The sequence below is a fragment of the Cricetulus griseus genome, chromosome 2 (assembly GCF_003668045.3).
Source record: "Cricetulus griseus strain 17A/GY chromosome 2, alternate assembly CriGri-PICRH-1.0, whole genome shotgun sequence".
In the NCBI taxonomy this organism is placed as follows: domain Eukaryota; kingdom Metazoa; phylum Chordata; class Mammalia; order Rodentia; family Cricetidae; genus Cricetulus; species Cricetulus griseus.
In genome coordinates, this window is record NC_048595.1 from 66,513,694 (window position 1) to 66,531,366 (window position 17,673).

Genomic DNA, 17,673 nt, shown 5'->3' on the forward strand with positions numbered 1-17,673 from the left:
CTGTTATCAATTGTTCTGATCTGAGGAAAAGCCACTTATGTTATAATGTAGTATAGATTTGTTTATGTATCCTAATTTCAGAAATATTGTAGCAAGGTGGAAAAAAACATTATGATTGAAGGAATATGGTAATTGTGCTGCAGAACATGAAGATTTATTTTATGTTGTTTGTTTTGTTGTTGTTGTTGTTGGCTTTGCCAACCCTGACAGCAAGCATCTTCAAAGATGACGGAGTCTGAAGCATAGTGAATGCTGTGTGTACTTTTGAGTCACTGTGATGCTGTATGCAGCTGTGCCTTAGTCTGAAGCTCCAGTGCTTGGGTTTGGAAAGATAAGCATCGTAAAGTACATTCCACATGCTGCTATCACTGTCAAGGGGAGAACGTAGATCACATAGGTAGTGACAGCAGAAAAGGCTGGCAGCTACAAGCAAAATATGAGACAAATATTGAGACTTTTCATATTTCGCCTTCTGAACATTGAAGTCGCCCATGCAGAAAGAAAACCGAAGGAGAATGAAAGCCTTCAACTAAAATAATTTAAACAGCAATGTGCACTACTTGTTTGCTCCTGTGTGGCTAGTTTTTCAGGATTCTGTATTTACATGTTGTGAATATGTAACTGATATGACAGTGAAAAGCATGAAAGTCATTTTTTATTTTATGTGCATTGGTGTTTTGCCATGTGTGTAGTGTCCCCTGGAACTGGAGTTGCAGACAGTTGTGAGCTGCCATGCAGGTGCTGGGAATTGAACCCAGGTCCTCTGGAAAAGCAACCAGTGCTCCTAACTGCTGCACCATCTCTCCAGCCCTCTAATTTTGTTTTTAAATTTTAATAATTTGAATATAACTAATGAAACTAGGGAGCATTTTTCTATCAGATCGAATTTACACAGAAGTTATTTTTTGAGTTAATAGTTAAATAACATTGATATTAGTATTTATTTAATGGCACCTAAAATATTTCTGAAGTTATGGATTTGCTTATCATAATTATATAGTCATTTTTTAATGTCAGAAAAATCCTTTCCCAGACTTGTATCATTGGGAAGAAGTTTCTTTTTTCCAGGCAGAGTAGCTGAAAATAGACTGGATGATTTCCAAGATTTTCAAAATGAGTTTTGATCTGGTTTAAGACAGTTTTAAATATTTTTCAAAGACAAGAACATTTTGAGAAATTTTTCAAAAGTTAGAAAATGAAGCTTTTTTTAGCAAGAAATAGATCTTACACATTAACTGTTTAAAAGCCTACCAGAGTCCATTCAATTACAAAAAATACAACCATGTATTTCTGTTTCTGTCTCTCTGCTCTCTCTGCTCTCTCTCTCTCTCTCTCTCTCTCTCTCTCTCTCTCTCTCTCAAACTGAGAAGCTAGTTTTGAAACTTGTATGGAAAACACAACTCCTGAAAATTGTCACAGCAATCTGTACAAAGAACGGAATGGGAGCACCCACGACATCTACTGCAAGGCTGAAGACATGCAGTTATGAAAACAACATAGACCAGGAGTTGACTAGGAGGTGACAAAATGCTCACATCAATTGACTTGTACAAAAGTTGAGTTGAGGTTGCTTATTGGGGAAAGGGACTCTTCAACAAGTCAGACCAAAGCAACTAGACATGTGCAGGGAAAGTAGTTTGACTCTTACATGAAGGTAGCCAGAAAGGGTGCTGTCTTCTAATTTTAATTTTGCTTATCAAAAGACACTGTAGGAAACACCAACTGAAGCCAGTCTGAGGGAAAAAAATTGCTGCAACCCACATAAATGACAGAAAATTTATACACATGTTACATGAATAGTTTGCTATAAATGAATTTGTAGAAAGTTCTGTTTCTAAAAGGACAGTGCACATCTGTGGTTTAAAGAGGAAGATCCAGAGCCAAGCGAGTGTATGAAAGAATTCTTACAGCAGACAACAGCAGAGAACTGAAAATTAATGCCCAAACATCACGCCCATGCACACACATACTGCATAGTGGATAAGTTAAAATGAATAAATAATGGTCAGTAACTGTCCCCAGCGTTAGTAAGGACGTGCAGCAACTCAAAAACTCATACATACTGGCTGAGGTTGCAAAATTCTGTGTTTAAACTTGGGTTCCATCTCTAAGCTATCTCATTCCATATAGGAAACTATTAGAAACTGTGACGAAAACAGAACTCTAGACTATTTCTGTTCCCAAACAGGAACTTTTGTCTTAGTTGTGAAGGACCTTGCATCAGTGCATGTATACCTGTCATGATTCAATGGACTGCTTATTGAGAGACATTTGTTTTATTTATTACATGTAAATTATTAATAACATTACCACACAGAAGCATAACTTCGGGCTATTTCATCTTAAGTAACAAGTGACAGAAAAGGAGGGATGGGAAGTTGGCCATGTGGAGAAAGTGTGTGCTGTGTAAGTAAGAGGGCCCGAGCTTGTGCATCTGTGTAAAGCTGGGCGTGGTGGGGGGCACTTAACTTCACAGTAGAGGGCTGTGACAGCGACCTGGCCAGCTTGTCTAGTCAGTCGGTGCGCTCTAGATTAAACAAGAGACCATGTTTTCAAAATTAAGTTGGGGAGTGAAGATAATAAGGTAGTCCCTTATACACAGACCAACACACCCTGCACACACGTGTGCACACAGATGTGTACACCACACACACACAGAGAAAAGAACAGCAGATTTAATTTATTAAACACATTTTCACTTCTGAAAGCTGCTGTTAGTTTCTGAGTTGACCTGATTTTCAAGTGATTTATTTCTGTTCTCCCATTCTCCAGAGCATGTAAGAGTTCATTCCTCAAACTGGGGCACTAGTCCCTTCTCGTCCCTAGCTGTGAGGATCATAAGAACTTACCAGGACATTTGCTTTGTAGGCGATTTTATTTTGGCAGCAGGGGGTCACTTGCAGAGGCTAATCAAGTGCAGAATAAAAAATACCTGCATCTCAAACTAGGAAAGCATGTTTTTAAAAGCATTCAAAGTATTGTTGAGATTTTTTTTTCTCTTTTTTTCCAAGCTAGGAGCAGAGAATTGAGTCTGTTGGAGAACAAAGAAAATTCCAGCTTCAGGTGGGCAGTACCCCAGCTCCCAGTTCAGGCCTGACAGCTTCTTGGCAAGAGCCATGGTATCAAGCCCGACTGCATGGGAAGGAAGTCCTGAGGGGAAGCACAGGGTGGGGGCCGGAAGAGCAGCGAGGGAGGCTGGAACCTCAGCTTCAGCCTGTGCTCGGCGTCTACGGTGCAGCGCTAGCGCCACCATGTGGCTGTTCGTGGCTTGTCAGCGGGAGAAACATTCTCAACACATTTGAGGAAGACAAACTGTCCAAAGGCCTGGGAAATCCTTGAGAAAGAGCATCCCCCAGCTCCTTTCCATCTAAATGTGTCAGAGACTCCTGACAGCTAAATTAGTAAGCCATCTGGAATGTTCCCTGTCTAGGCACTTGGTATTTGTTTCTTCATTCACCAAATATTATTCCATACACGTGGTGAGCAGATGAGCCGCACACACGGGGGTCCGGTGGGGCAGGTGAAAGGAGTAGATGATCAAAGTAAGACAAGGCCTCCAGTGCAGCAGGGGAAGCACGTCAGGGGACTTTAGGGAGCAGTCAGCATTTACAGAGATGCCACTGCGTCCCTCCCGTCGTGATTTTCACAGGGATTGAACCTCAGGAACGGGCTAAGTCTGTTCTCTGCTGCTGCTGCAGGCGTTCACAAACCCAGCCTGGAAAACCTTTCTGTTGTTAAGTGTATCTTCTGTGTGCCAAAGAGAACTGTCAAGGAAAAACAAGTGTTAGAGTTCGCTGTTATTCATAGTTGAGTCTCTGCACCTTGCCTGCTGTTGTTGCTTTCCGTTCCCCGTATCCACACATCTTAATGTATTCTCTAGTTATTACTGTCTAAACAACTGTTCGAAAACGGCATAAACAAGACTTCTTCAAGGAATTTGGGAATGTTCCCGATGTCCTGCTGTGCACTGGGGCACTTGTGTTCCATTAAGCCATGAGGGTCATACTTGAGTAGACCCTAACGGGGCTCCACCATCTTTTCATTTGTGGGATTAACTGTCCCTCTCAGTGTCTCTGCCACTGCAGGATTGTGGCCATCATAGGGACAACCCCTGAGGAGTTTAGAATCAAAATAGCCGACAACAGGAAGCTGAAAGGACACCCACTCACACCCAGCTCCCCCTGGCAGCACAGCCAGGGGAGGAGGACAAATGACAAGGCGGCTCCCAAATGCACACAGGAAGTCACTGTCTGTGCCTGCACCCAGCACTTTGGAGCTGGAGCAGGAGACAACTGCTCTAACAACCCCAAACAGGGAAAATGCAGGTAATTAGATGAGCCATGTAACAAGCTGGAAGATGTGATCTTAATGAACACAACAGATTTGTTAACAATTACTGGAAACCAAACTGTCACCATAATTTATGGCTATGCCCTTAAGGGGCTGAGACTCTTCACTAATCATTTATGCCTTATCCTGTTAGTGTATTCACTTCTTGTTTACATGTGTGCTCAGCCTACAGGTTGGCTTCTAGGCTGAGGTCATCTCTCACTGCCAAGTCCATTTAGACTTGATGGTCATTAAGCTTCATTGTCAACTTGACTGGATTTAGAATCCCTTAGAAGATTGGGTTTGTCTGTGGGGGCTTTTTGTTTACAGAACTAACTAAGGGTGAAAACCTACAATGGTGTGGACAGCAGCATCCTTTCCATGGGCTGGGACCCCAGACAGAATATAAAGCAAGAGAAGAGAAAGCCAGTTTTTGGACCAGCATCCCCTGTTCTCAACTCCCTTACCTGCTAAGCTGAGTGCTTCCCTCCTGTTACTGACCCAACACCCTGAAACCCTGAGCTGGAATGCAAGTTCCTGTCCTTACACTGTGCTGTTAGGATTTTGGTCATGGAGATAAGAGAAGTAACTTGAACATACATTTTTCCATCCAGCTGTACCACATCATGGGTGTCAAGGTTAAGTAGGAGGGATCTACTAGGCCCATAGTGCTCTTTCAGACTGGCCACCTTCTCTGGTGGATCAACCCACAGTACAGCACCCTATACTTGTGACAATGTCAGACTTCAGATCATCTTCCCTGGAAGAGTCTTTTCATCTCAAATCCGACTTTGCAGGGGAAATGAAATAAAACTGAAGTCAAATAGAGTTGACATGCTATTGCTTGTAAAATGTAGTGGCAAATTCCACATGGTTGGAGCTACTTCCTCAATCATTGAGCATCACCTGCCTTAAGCTCTTCCTGGTTTAATGACAACCATCCGGCTGCTCACACTATTATTTGAGAGAAAGAAAAGGAACTCTATTTATAACACACCAAGTTTGTGATCATTCATTAAAACTCCTCTACCTTGATTTCACTATTTTTGAAAGACCCTTTTTTTAAAAAAAAAAGAAAACAACTGAGAGTCTACATGTATTTGACAACAAAACAAATATGTTGAAGATATCTGTGATTCTCTGAATCAATTTTTAAAAGACTTAAATAAACCTGTGTTTCTATGTAAAACACAATAGCAAAAGTTTTGTAAAATTCTAGAATATAATGGACATTTTTGGGCTAAAATGAATGAACTGAAATGAATTGTCACATAAAATAACAGCATTTTTTTCCAGACTCCAACAAGTCAAGAAAACTTGTGCCTTGCTCTGTTACTATTGAGGATTTTGTAACTAAGTCTTATGAATCAGTGTATTTTTGTGCTTGGGGACCGTGGGACATTTCCTTCAGTCAGTGCTCTCATCCTCTAAGATCATTCTGGTTTTTCTTTTCCTTTTTCAAAAAGAAGTCACTCAGTTCTCATCTGGGCCAACTTCCAGAAAGGTGTCCTCAGCTCAAAGGCAGAGCTGTTCATTGCAGAGCATCACTTAATGTCCTATGAGTTAATCTCTTCCCTCCCAAAGAACCACTTGTATAGAGATACAGGATGAAGGGATTGATCCTGAGGTACAGTAGCTTCCTTCAAGTGTAGTAAAAATTTTTGTAGTTCTAGACCACAAACATTTTCACACGATAAAAACAAAGTTCCCTATTAAAATTCTTATTATTTTTTAGTCTTTTTTTTTTTTTTGAGAAACTTAGTGTCTCCAAATCTTCCCAGCCCAAGCACTCTACCACTCACCCTGGTATGTCAATTGTCATGTAAACAGCCAGGACAAAACCCTTAGGGACCGTGGGACATTTCCTTCAGTCAGTGCTCTCATCCTCTAATATCATTCTGGTTTAATACACTTGAATCTGGAGCAGTCTGAAATCATTTCAAATCTATTTGTCACTCATGTTCTCGTTAGTTAGTCTTTACAAAGACATTAAAAACATTTCAGATACAAATCAAGTCATCTATCATACATCTATCATATGTTGTGTCTTTAACATGCTTCTGTTTGTGGATTTGAAATTCAGAGTATAAACTGTGTAACTATATGCATTGATTCCTCATCCTCATGAAGAATAAAGTCCTGCATAATTAAGGATGAGGCTAAGAGGCTGTACCAAATATTTTGTTCTATTTCTCTCCCCAAATTTCCCCATGTGCCCCTTTCTACAGCACTATCAGCAAGCTGGAAACCGGCGTGACTGTGGTCCTGGAAATCCCGCGTGTGCATAGGCTGGAAGCATCTTCAGTGAATTCTCTTAAGGACCCTTCTCCCAGTGTCCCAGGTTGTGCCATCATGCCCACTCTATATGAGGCAACAGTTTGGAAGTAAGAAGTGCTTTCCCAGAGACCTGTGCAGAATACATGGTGGAGGCAGGAGGGTCCGCTGGCACTCAACCTCTGTGATAAACAAAATCCTATAAAACCCCTTCCGGGAGACCAGCATCCATGCTTAGCTTGGGATCTCTTCCTGATTCCACCTCCTAGCTCCCAATGGCATAGAGAACCTGCCTGCCTGCTGAAGTTTCATTCGCCAACTTGTCTTCCCAACTCCTACAGTTTATCTCTCTGCACCAGAGCCTTGTACCAGTGGGCTGGGTTCTGTCTCCCACCTACAACAGCCCCAGCCCCTCCCCTCTGGATCCCTCCAGTTGCTCCAATCTCTCCCCTCTCCAGTTACTCCCTGAAAAAGTTAGCAGACCATGCCTTAAGGCAGTCTTTGCCCTACTAAGGCCTTAACAGCTTGGTTATAAAATTAATAATAAATCCTGAACATGTTCAGTTATAATCTTTACTTTTGTTTCTGCCATGTGGGCGCCCTAGCCTGTGCCCCTATGTGTACTTTCTTGTCTAGTTAGAGTGTGGTTTAATTTCCAGTTGTTGTTTCTCATTCACAAGCCCAATAATATGAACCCACTGCTTGCCACTGGCTCGTGTCTCTCCCATGTGCCTGGTAAACTTGTTTTCAGAATCTTCTCTCTTGTCTCTATTCACCTCCTCTGCTATTGCAGGGTTCAAGTATTTTGACTGAGATTTAAAGTCAGGCTTATCCATCTCTGTTTATATAATCTCCGTCATTAATTTACTCAGCTCATCTCTGTTGGGGTAACAGTATAATCACACAGGTTTATCCGGCCAATTTCCTGTTCAAAGACTAAAATAATTTCCTATTTTCTGTAGATTGTCTCTCTCTCTCCAACAGTTTCCCCCTGGTCATATTGCCAAGGTTAAGGGAAGTGTTCATATGTCATCTGCTAGAGTCTTTGTTTTTCTTAGTTTGCCATCAAACAGTGTTTTTGAAAATCAGTCATGGGACAATTTTAACTACACACACATGGTCTAACTCCCACTGGGAAGTGCATCACCATCATACTACAATCCTCACACTCAGGCATGCGGAGGAAGCAGGGAGGGGTAAACAGGTTCACCTTTGTGGGGCTCTGTGGGACAGGTGTTGGTATCTCCTCCTCACAGTTATTTTTTGACATTCTTAGGGCATCAGAACTCCATAGCAAAATCCTTTCCTATGTGTTCTCTGCTCTGTCACTGTCTCAGGTCTGTTGTCACCTGGTTAGGAAGGCCTCCCTGAGTATCTTGGTTAGAGTAGGCATCTGTGTCAGTAGAATTTCCACTGCTACTGCAAATGCTTGAGGCAATAGGCTCACAGAGAAGAAAGGTTTCCTTGGCAATGTGGTTTTGGAAGCTTTGTTCTATTATGGCCTGGCCTTGTTGCTCTGGGCCTGTAGAGGAAGCAGACTCCTGACTGGGGCACAAGGCGTGTGCCAGGGAGTGAGGAGGGCCTTAGCCTGTGGTTGGAAGGTAAGAGTTTCCCAGTGGAGTCTTGCTTCTGTCTCTCTTCAGCAGGTAACAGACTTGCTTGCCATGCAACAGATGCAGGTGAAAAGGCCTGATGTCTGAAAATGAATTCAAGGGATTGGATAAGACCAAAAGGAAATTTGCCTTAGTTTCCAAGACATAGCCTTACTTATGTAACCATGTTGAAATTTGTGTGAGGGGTGAGGAAGTTAGCTCAGCACTTAAGAACATTGTCTGCTTTTCCAGAGGACCTGGGTTCAATTCTCAGTATCCAAATGGCAGCTCACAACCATTTGTAGTTCCAGTTCCAGAAGACACAATGGCCTCCCTGAGCACATAGTACTTAGATACACTGCAAGCAAAACTCCTATATACATAAACTAAAAATAAAAAAATTAAACTGTATGATGCATGCTGTTTAGGGAACATGCTCTTTTATGAAATGCATCATCTACATTAATTCAAAATGTTTCTGTACAAGTCATTTTATGTACAATATAACAGAGGAAAATTATGCAACACATATATGATCAAGCTTGTTGGCCAAGAGACTTAAAATATGGAATCAAATACACACGGTGAGTTCTGCTTTCTTGACAGACCCTAAATCCTAATCTCCAGGTTCTTTCCTCCTCTAAGAAAGAGGTCGTTGGAGCTGAAATAAGGGAGCTGTTAAGGCAGTGTGGTTCTCAACCTCACTAATGCTGTGACAGTTCCTCATTTTGTGGTGACCCCCAACCAAAAAATCATTTTCTTTGCTACTTCATAACTGGAATTTTGCTACTGTTATGATTCATAATGTAAATACTTTCGGAGATAGAGCTTTGCCAAAGGGGTCATGATATACATATTGAGAACCACTGTGTTAGGGAAAAGGGACCCTGTGCCACACAGTAGGATAGAGTTGGAAAACACTGACTTCTCTGTGCATCTTGTGAGTACAGTGCTGACATTCATGGAGATGCCATTTTCCATTACAAAGCAATTGTCACAGGCACTCCAAGTAAGCCTGTCACTTAAACACTAATCCCCCTGAAAACTGTCACAGAAATTCCATTTCTAGAGTTCATTTAAAAAATGAGACGTTCTTTGGTAAGACAAGCTAAATCATTTGTTATCAGTCTGAATGTTCTGGGCTCAACCCATCTGGAGACTCTTAGATGCTTCCCTGTCTTGTGTTTTGGAACCCTGGAAGAGTTAGTGATTTATAGCTTCTGTGGGTTTTAACACACAATTTGATTTCTGCCCCCCCCCCCCCCCGAGAATTTTATTTCATTTGGAACACTTGTGCAGTGATGCAGCATGTCACATATGAAGCATTCCTCATGATAAAAGTCAATCTATCTTCTGCATGTCCAGTCACAGAGCTGGGTGGGGCATGATCTGGAGCATATTTCACTGAAGATCCAAGATCGTATGGAATGCAGTGAAGGCTCGTTTCAGCCTGTCCCAGATCATCATAGCTCTGCTAAGCTGGGACCACAAAGTGAAAAGCATCCATTTTTCTGTGGTCAATCATTCAGGCTTCCAATACTAGTGAGTTTTGCAGAACTCCGATGCTTGGAGATACTCTTCCAAAAATGACCTGGAGTAATTGCAGATGCCAGGAAAGTAAAAAGCAATCAATGGAAGCCGGCTCTAGAGTACAGTAGAGTAGGACATAGGTGCTATGAATCAGGGAATGGGGAAAATAGAGGAGGGAGTTTTGTTGGTGAAGGGGGAGAAGGTAGAAGGGTAAAGGACACAGGATATCTGAAAAAGCCATTGGGAATCATATTTTTTTATGCTTACTTAAATTATATATTTGAGGACCAGAATGTCTGTCTTGAAATGGTGTCTTCTGTATATGACAAGAAAGCTACCTACACCCATGAAATCTCAATGATGAGGCTCCTTAAACATATATATGCTAGCTTGACTAAAAGTGCTGCCCCACAAAACCATAAACTATCTAACAAAAACACCAGTGCCAGACATGGGCAACCTCTTTTCTAGTTCTTGGTCAAGAAAATCTAAGTGCCTCAAAACAATACAGGCTGTTGCTATTCCCCCTGGTTTCCTCCCAGAAATGGCCGGTACATCCACATTGCCTGACTTCTTTGCAGTTCTGCTTCCTTGTGTCTAAGAGGGATTCTCAGGCTTTTATTTTTTACTCTGGTAGAAAGAGGCCTAGTGAATCTGGTCAGTCTCAGGGACTTCCTGAAGGATTTTGAGTTGTTTATCTTTCTGTTTAATGAGTTTTCCTGCAGAATGGAATGTTCAATCTTGGAGGAAACTGTTATACAAGTCAAGATGCCAAAAGCCAAACCAAAACAAAGACAAACAAAACAATGAAATTCAAACAACACAAAAATAAAACCCCACCAGCAAAAACAGATAGCCACAACAATGAAAACACTATCTAGGATACCCCACCTGGTAATTCGGAGAATTTACAAGTATTTGGCCTGCTTCAAGGTGTCTCTGAAGAATAAAAAGCAAGCCTGGCAAGGTGGTCTTGAGTGCTAGGTGGTGCTCTCTTTTAATGTTAACAGTTCCTCAGGGGAGCAAAGGGAGAAACACTCAAATACAAATTCTACCTTTGACCTCTCTAGTTACTTAGACTGATAAAGGCATTCTTCTGCTGTACCATACTTACCTAATATCTTAACCTTTAGTGTTATTTTTACCCACCTCCACATTCACCTTTATCTTCTGTTCATTCCAAACCAGACCCATCCTTCAGATCCTCCCAACATGGGATTAGCATTCATTGAAAGTTTCTGACAGTTTCCCCTGATTCCTTAAACCTGGAACTCACTGTCAATATGTTAACTTGTGTTGCTTGTAAACACTGTTTTCATACAGGATCTGTCTCATTCTTATTTATATTTCCACATTTTATATGTTTGATTCTTTCCAAAGAGCAGTCATCTTGAGGGTTAAGAGTTCCTAAGAGGGTTATTCTTAGGTATTGAATTAATGCAGCAGAGAGTATACAATGAAGGCAGAAAAGATTAATCTGACATGCTGGCTAGCTCTAAGTTAAGCTGACACAAGTGAGACCACTGGAGGAAGGGAGCTTCAGTTGAGAAAATGCCTCCATGAGATGGCAAGCCTGTGGAGCATTTGCTTAATTAGTGATTGATGGGGGGGGGGCATCCAACTAAGAGACCCACATCCCAGAAAATCTCTGGTCTGTAGATCCTAAGACCCTGAATAGTTTAGTGCCCCACCCCAACCCAGTAAAAGAAACACCTTGGATCTTGGATTTGGGACCCAATCAGCAAAAGAGACATTTTATCTCTAAATCTAGAAGCACAAACAAATACCCTAAACCCAAAACTAGAGTCAAAAGAACACACTTGGCCCCTAGATTTGGGACATGCAAAAGAAATTTGCCCAGCCCCTAGAATTTGAACCAGAACTCCAAAAAGAATCATAGAAACACAGTTTGGCCCTAGAATTGGAGCCATTTCTGCCCCGACTCAAAACTAGCCAATCCCTGACCTAGAAAAACTGACCAATCCCAGGCCAGCAGGCTTGGAATTCCTCCTGGCTTTGGAATCTCCTTAAACTGGGAATTCCTCTAGACTGGGAATTCCTGCCACTTCATGGGAGCAGCCAATCACCAACCAGTGGCTTTGGAATGCTCCTAGACCCAGGGCAGTCAATCAGCTCAGTTCAGGCTTGAGCCAATCCCAAGACTGTAACTGCAGTTTTGGAGGGATTGAGCCAATCACAAGCTTGCAGCTAGGCAGGTTTGGAGATCCCCAATTCCCTCCATCCTGCTTCACTACTTTGTAAACCCCCTTCCCTTGCTGTTCTGGGACTCTCCTGCTCTGCTCCTGTTGCTGTCATTGCTGCTGTTGCCGTTGCCACTTCCCATGGATGAAGGGACCCGAGTAAACAAATAAAGACTCCTTGTTTTTACATCAGAATTGATTTCATGGTGGTGATAAGGGTTCTGGGTTTCTGGTTTAACACAGCCCTTTGTGGGTGGGGATACTGGTCCTGGGTTCTATAGGAAATCCAACTGAGCAAGCCATGAGGAGAAAGTCAGTAAGCAGCACTCCTCCATGGCCTCTGCATCAGCTCTGCTTGGGTTCCTGTCCTTATTTCCTTTGGGGGTGAACCATAATGTGGAAGCATTACCCACATAAACCCTTTCCTCCCCGGGTTGCTTTGCTCATGGTGTTGGATCACCTGGATACCTGGTGTATCTTGAAATCACTTCCATCTGCCAATACACACACCCAGCAGCTGAGCAGAGGCATAGAAGCCTCCATTAGGCCTAGTGTTTATGTGAAACTTGGACTGAGATGGAAGCCAGTGCCTACTTTGGTGAAAACTGTGACTGTAAGCCAACATTCCCAACAGGTAAACCCAAAACTAAAAAAGTTTAAAAAGTGAAAATTGTTTGGAACCAAGTAAAAGAGCATAATAATAAGAGCCAAAATTCTAGATACATAAGAACTGGAGGGATTTCCCTCAGTTAATAGATAAGTTAAATAAAGGTAGGGATCGGGAGCGCAAAGATATGTTACCTATCATTCTGTACCTCTGGTGCCAAACTGCAGAGCATTTATTATCTTCAGTTAGTGCTTCAGTTTCTACATACCTGCATATCCTAGCCACCAAATCAACAGAACCATCTTTTGGGGTAAATTCAGCAAACCTGACAGCCCATCTCATAACTAGCAAGCCAATTCCTTTTGCTCACAGACTTTGAATCTTTTATCTATCTTCAATACCCTTCAAAAAAGCAAAGAGGACTCATCATTATACCAAGCATTTTCTGATAGAAAAACAAGACAAATCATAGAGCAATGGTAAGAGAAAGATGATAGCTAGTTATTCAGCTTCCAGAATTAAATAATAGTAATCCATTTGAGTCCTATTAAATAAGGATTGTCTCCTTTAATATATTATCAGAAACACATTTTTTTCTCTTAGTGATACAATAAGAAATTCCTTGTACGATTTTCACCCTCATTCATGCTCACACATTAGTAGGGGCATACTCATGAAAAAAAAGGAATTTGGTTGACTGTGTCATTGGCATTTGTATGACATGAGGCATTTGTCTTGTGGGACTCTTCTTGGGGAGATATAAACAAGTCTCCTTTACCCCACAGGGCACTGACAACAGACCTAAGAAACAGTGCTAGTCAAGTCTAGGTTAATGAACCAATGAGTCTTTCTGGGTCTGAGTTACCTCATTCAGGTGATTTTTTTTCCTAGTTCATCCATTTGCCTTCAAATTTCCTGATATCATTGATTTTAACATCTGTGTAATACTCCATTGTTGAAATCAACCACATTTTCTTTATACATTCTTTGGTTGATGGGCATCTATCTGGGTTGTTTCCAGTTTCTGGCTATTACAAATAAGTCTGCAATGAGCATGATTTAAGCAAGCATTCTTGTGGTATGATTGAGCATCATTTGAGTATACACCAAGAGTGGTATTGCTGGGTCTTGAGGTAAATTGATTCTCAATTTTCTGAGAATCTGCAATACCAATTTCCAAAGTACCTGTACAAGTTTGCACTCCCATCAGCAATGGAAGAGTAGTCCCCTTGCTTCACATTCTGGTATGTACTCACTCATCAGTGGATATTAGCCATAAAGTAAAGGATAACCATGCTGCCATTCACAGACCCAGGGAGACTAGGTAACAAAGAGGGCCCAAGGTGGGGGGATGAAATAGAGGATATCTTGTGGGTGAATTGGGGGTGGTTGGACATGGGAACTTGAGGGTTGACAGGTGGGTGAAGGGGGACAGTGTTGAGAGAGATGACTGGAAAGGGAGGCTTTTCAGGATCAGATAGAAGCCTAAAGCAAAGGAAACTCTCACAAATCTACAAGGATGACCATAACTAAGACTTCTGGCAGTAGTGGGTGTGTACCCTGAACTGGCCATCCCCTGTGGTTGGATTGGTGACTACAAAGTTATCATTGGAGAGCCTTCATCCAGTGACTGATAGAGGCAGATTCAGAGACTTATGACCAAACATTGAGCCTTTCTGTGGAGTCCTTCTGAGGAGCGGGAGGAGGGATTCTAGGAGTCATGGTGGTGTGTCAGGGACATGGCAGGAAAACCCACAGAAATAGCTAGCCTGGCTCATAGGAACTCACAGAGTCTGTACCAACAACCAGGGAGCCTCTATAGGACCAATTTAAGCCCTCTGCCTGTATGTGACAGTTGTGTAGCTTGGTCTATTTGTGGGACTCGTGGCAATGGGTGCAAACGTTGTCCCTGGTATTTTGGCTGGTTCTTGGGAATCTATTCCTCATGCTGGATTGCCTTGCCCAGCCTGAATACATGGGGAGGTGTTTGGCTTTATGGCAGCTTGAAATGTTATGCTTTGCTGATGCCCATAGGAGGCCTGCCTCTTTCTGAGCAGATACAGAGGAGGTGTGGATGGGGGGTAGAGAGGAGGTGGGAAAAGGAGTGGGAGGAGAAGATGGAGGATCAAGATGTAAAATAAGTAAGTAAATTAAATAAAAATAAACCAATGTGTTTATTGTGTTTTTGTACAGACCGTGGGTATAGGGCTACTTATGGGAGCATAGATGAGTCAAAGGCCAGCAGCTTAGCCGAATCTCACAACACTGTGGGTGGAGATTGGGGAAGCTGCTGCTCTGGAGCACCCTGACAAGTTGTAGGCTGCACCTCAGAGAAGTTCCTCTTCTCTGGCAACCATCCACTGCTTATGTCACCTTGAGAAGGCGCCTCATGAGTGGTGTAACCTTCATGAGCTTCCTATGTCTTGGAAGTTTTGTTATCTTGTTGAAGGCAGGAAAACCCCAGGAAGGACAGTTCACCTCAAGCCATGCTGCAGAGGTAGGTAGAATAATTCCATGAGTTCAAAATTATAAATATAAACTTTATTTTAAATTTCTTACTTTATTCCTCACTTTTTCATTGAAGTCTTCTTGGGTATACTGAGTCCACTACTAGTAAGAGATCACAAAAAAATGATTGCATCCAAATCTAGCTTGTTGAACCCCTTAGTTTATAGTGGTTACTTACAAAAGCATGGGTAAGTAGCTGCTAACAGGTTCACTTGACCAACAAAAACAACCTATTTAAGGTACACCATGTATGGCCTTGCTACATTTATTCATTGTGAAATGATTACTTTGGTTAAGTTATTTAACATACCCATTACTTCATTTATTGCCAGTTTTCGGTGTGGTGAAAACGATTAAAGTCTATTCTCAGAAATTATCAACTATATAATACAGTATTATTCATATTATACATCAAATTTCTAGAATTAGTTGATCCTTTAATTGAAAATTAATCTTTTGACTGACATCTCTGTTTCCATCATCCTCAGCGGATGGGTCTTCCATAACAGTTAGGAACATTTCTCACAGCCCTACCTAATCTAGATAATTCCTCACTGAAATAATTTTCTCAAATGATTCTACTTTGTGTCGAGTTGACAAAAGTAAAAACCATCCTCCTTTCTCTCCAACTTCTGCTTGTCTACTTGTAGTCTCTCTCCCTCTCCCTCCATTTCTCCCTTTCTCCCACCTTCCCCTCTCCATCTTCCCCTCTCCTTTTCCAAATGCTAAGATATAGAAGGTACTCAATCCCTAAAGATTAAAGTAGAATTTTTTGTTTATTTGACACTAATAAAAGATACAAGTGGAAATTTCTTTTCTGGATTGCTTCATCTTGTAAATTGCCAAGACGTTCAAGTCTTGAATCCTCCTGCTGGTATACTCTTAGTTCATTACATTGAATTTCCAGTGTAAGCCACTAGTGGGAATTCAGGGGAAATGTGTTCTACTTAATTTAGTAGGAATGTTTGCATCTTGTAGAGGGCCATTCACACATCCTTTCTCCAACTGCATTTTTATAGATTTATTTTAGCTGTGCAGAATTTTAGCTGTACACTATTTATTCTGTGCAGAAGCAAGTTAAAAAGTTGTTGAATTACTTTGTGTCACTGGGTGCAGCTAGGAGTGGGATACCATGGGGATAAAGGGGCCTGGAGGGTGTGAAGTACACTATTGCAATTGCTGTGAGTGTGCTGGATCTGAGAAGGAGTATGGATGAAATCATGCTTCTCCAAAGAGGAATGGTGGAGTCTTGTGGAATATTATTTTAACTAGGCAAATATGTGTTACAATTCTTTATGCCACAGAATATTACTTTAACTGTGTAAAGGTGTGTTACATTTGTTTCTGTTGCCTTTGTTTGATTAAAAAGATGTGTTGCCAATCTGACAATCCAGGCAATGGTGGAGAGGATAACCTAAAAGCCCTTCCCCTAAAATGAGATTGATGACTACTCTTTATGCCATCCTAGAGCCCTCATCCAGTGGCTGATGGAAGCAGAGACAGACATCCACAGATATACACTGAGCTGAAATCTGGAATTTAGTTGAAGAGAGGGAAGAATGAAGAGCTAAGGGGTCTGTAACAGGTTGGAGAAACCCACAGGAACAGTTGGCCTGAACAAGGGAGAGCACATCGACCCCAGATGCTGTGGGGGAGGCCAGTACAAGACTGATCCAGACCCCTGAACATGGATGTCAATAAGGAGGCCTCTGCACTCCAGAGAGCCTGGTAGTGGATTAGTATTTTTACCTGGTGTAAGAAGGGACTTAGAGAGCCCATCCCACATGAAGGGATGCACTCTGGCCCTGGACACATGGGGAAGGGCCCAGGCCCAGCACAGGAAGATTTGGTGGACTTTGCAGATCCCCGTTGAGGGCCCTACCCTGCCTGGGGAGTGGTGGGTGGATGGGGTGGGGGGTAGGTTGGGGGTGGGGGAGGAGAGATGGGGGTGAGGGGAGAGAGAGGGAGAAGGGACTTACATTCGAAACAAGCTTGTTCCCTAACTTGAACTAAAAAAATAAAAAATAAAAAAATAAAAGATGTGTTGCACTTGTTTCACCTTGGCTGTCTAAAGGCACACGATTGGTCTAATAAAAACCTGAATGGCCAATCACTAGACAGGAGAGAGATAGGCAAGGCTGGGGAGCAGAGAGAGTAAATAGGAAGAGACATCCAGGCTCAAAGGAGAAGGAGGAGATAATAAGGGAGAAAGAGAGAGACAGTGAGAGACAGTCCCTGGTCCAGCCAGCCAGACAACTGCCAGCCAGACATAAGAAGCAGTGAAAGTATGACCTACAGAAGGAAAGAAAGGTAAAAAGCCCTGAGGGAAACGCAGATGAAGAGAAGCAGGTTAATTTCTAAGAGCTAGCAAGAAACAAGCTAAGCTAAGGCTGAGCATTCAAAACTTACCTCCCAGTGCCACAATTTGGGAGCTGGTTGGAAGCCTGAAAAAGAAAGCCTGGTATAGTGGAAGTTCTCCCCTCAGAGTGTGATTTTAGAACAGGCACCAAACCCCCAGCTTGCAAAAAGAAGCAAATTTTGAAACAAGAATATTTTAGAACAAATAAAAAGAAATTTGTTCCATAATTTGAACTTTCTTCCCATCAATCAGAATTCATGTTGTTCTTTCATC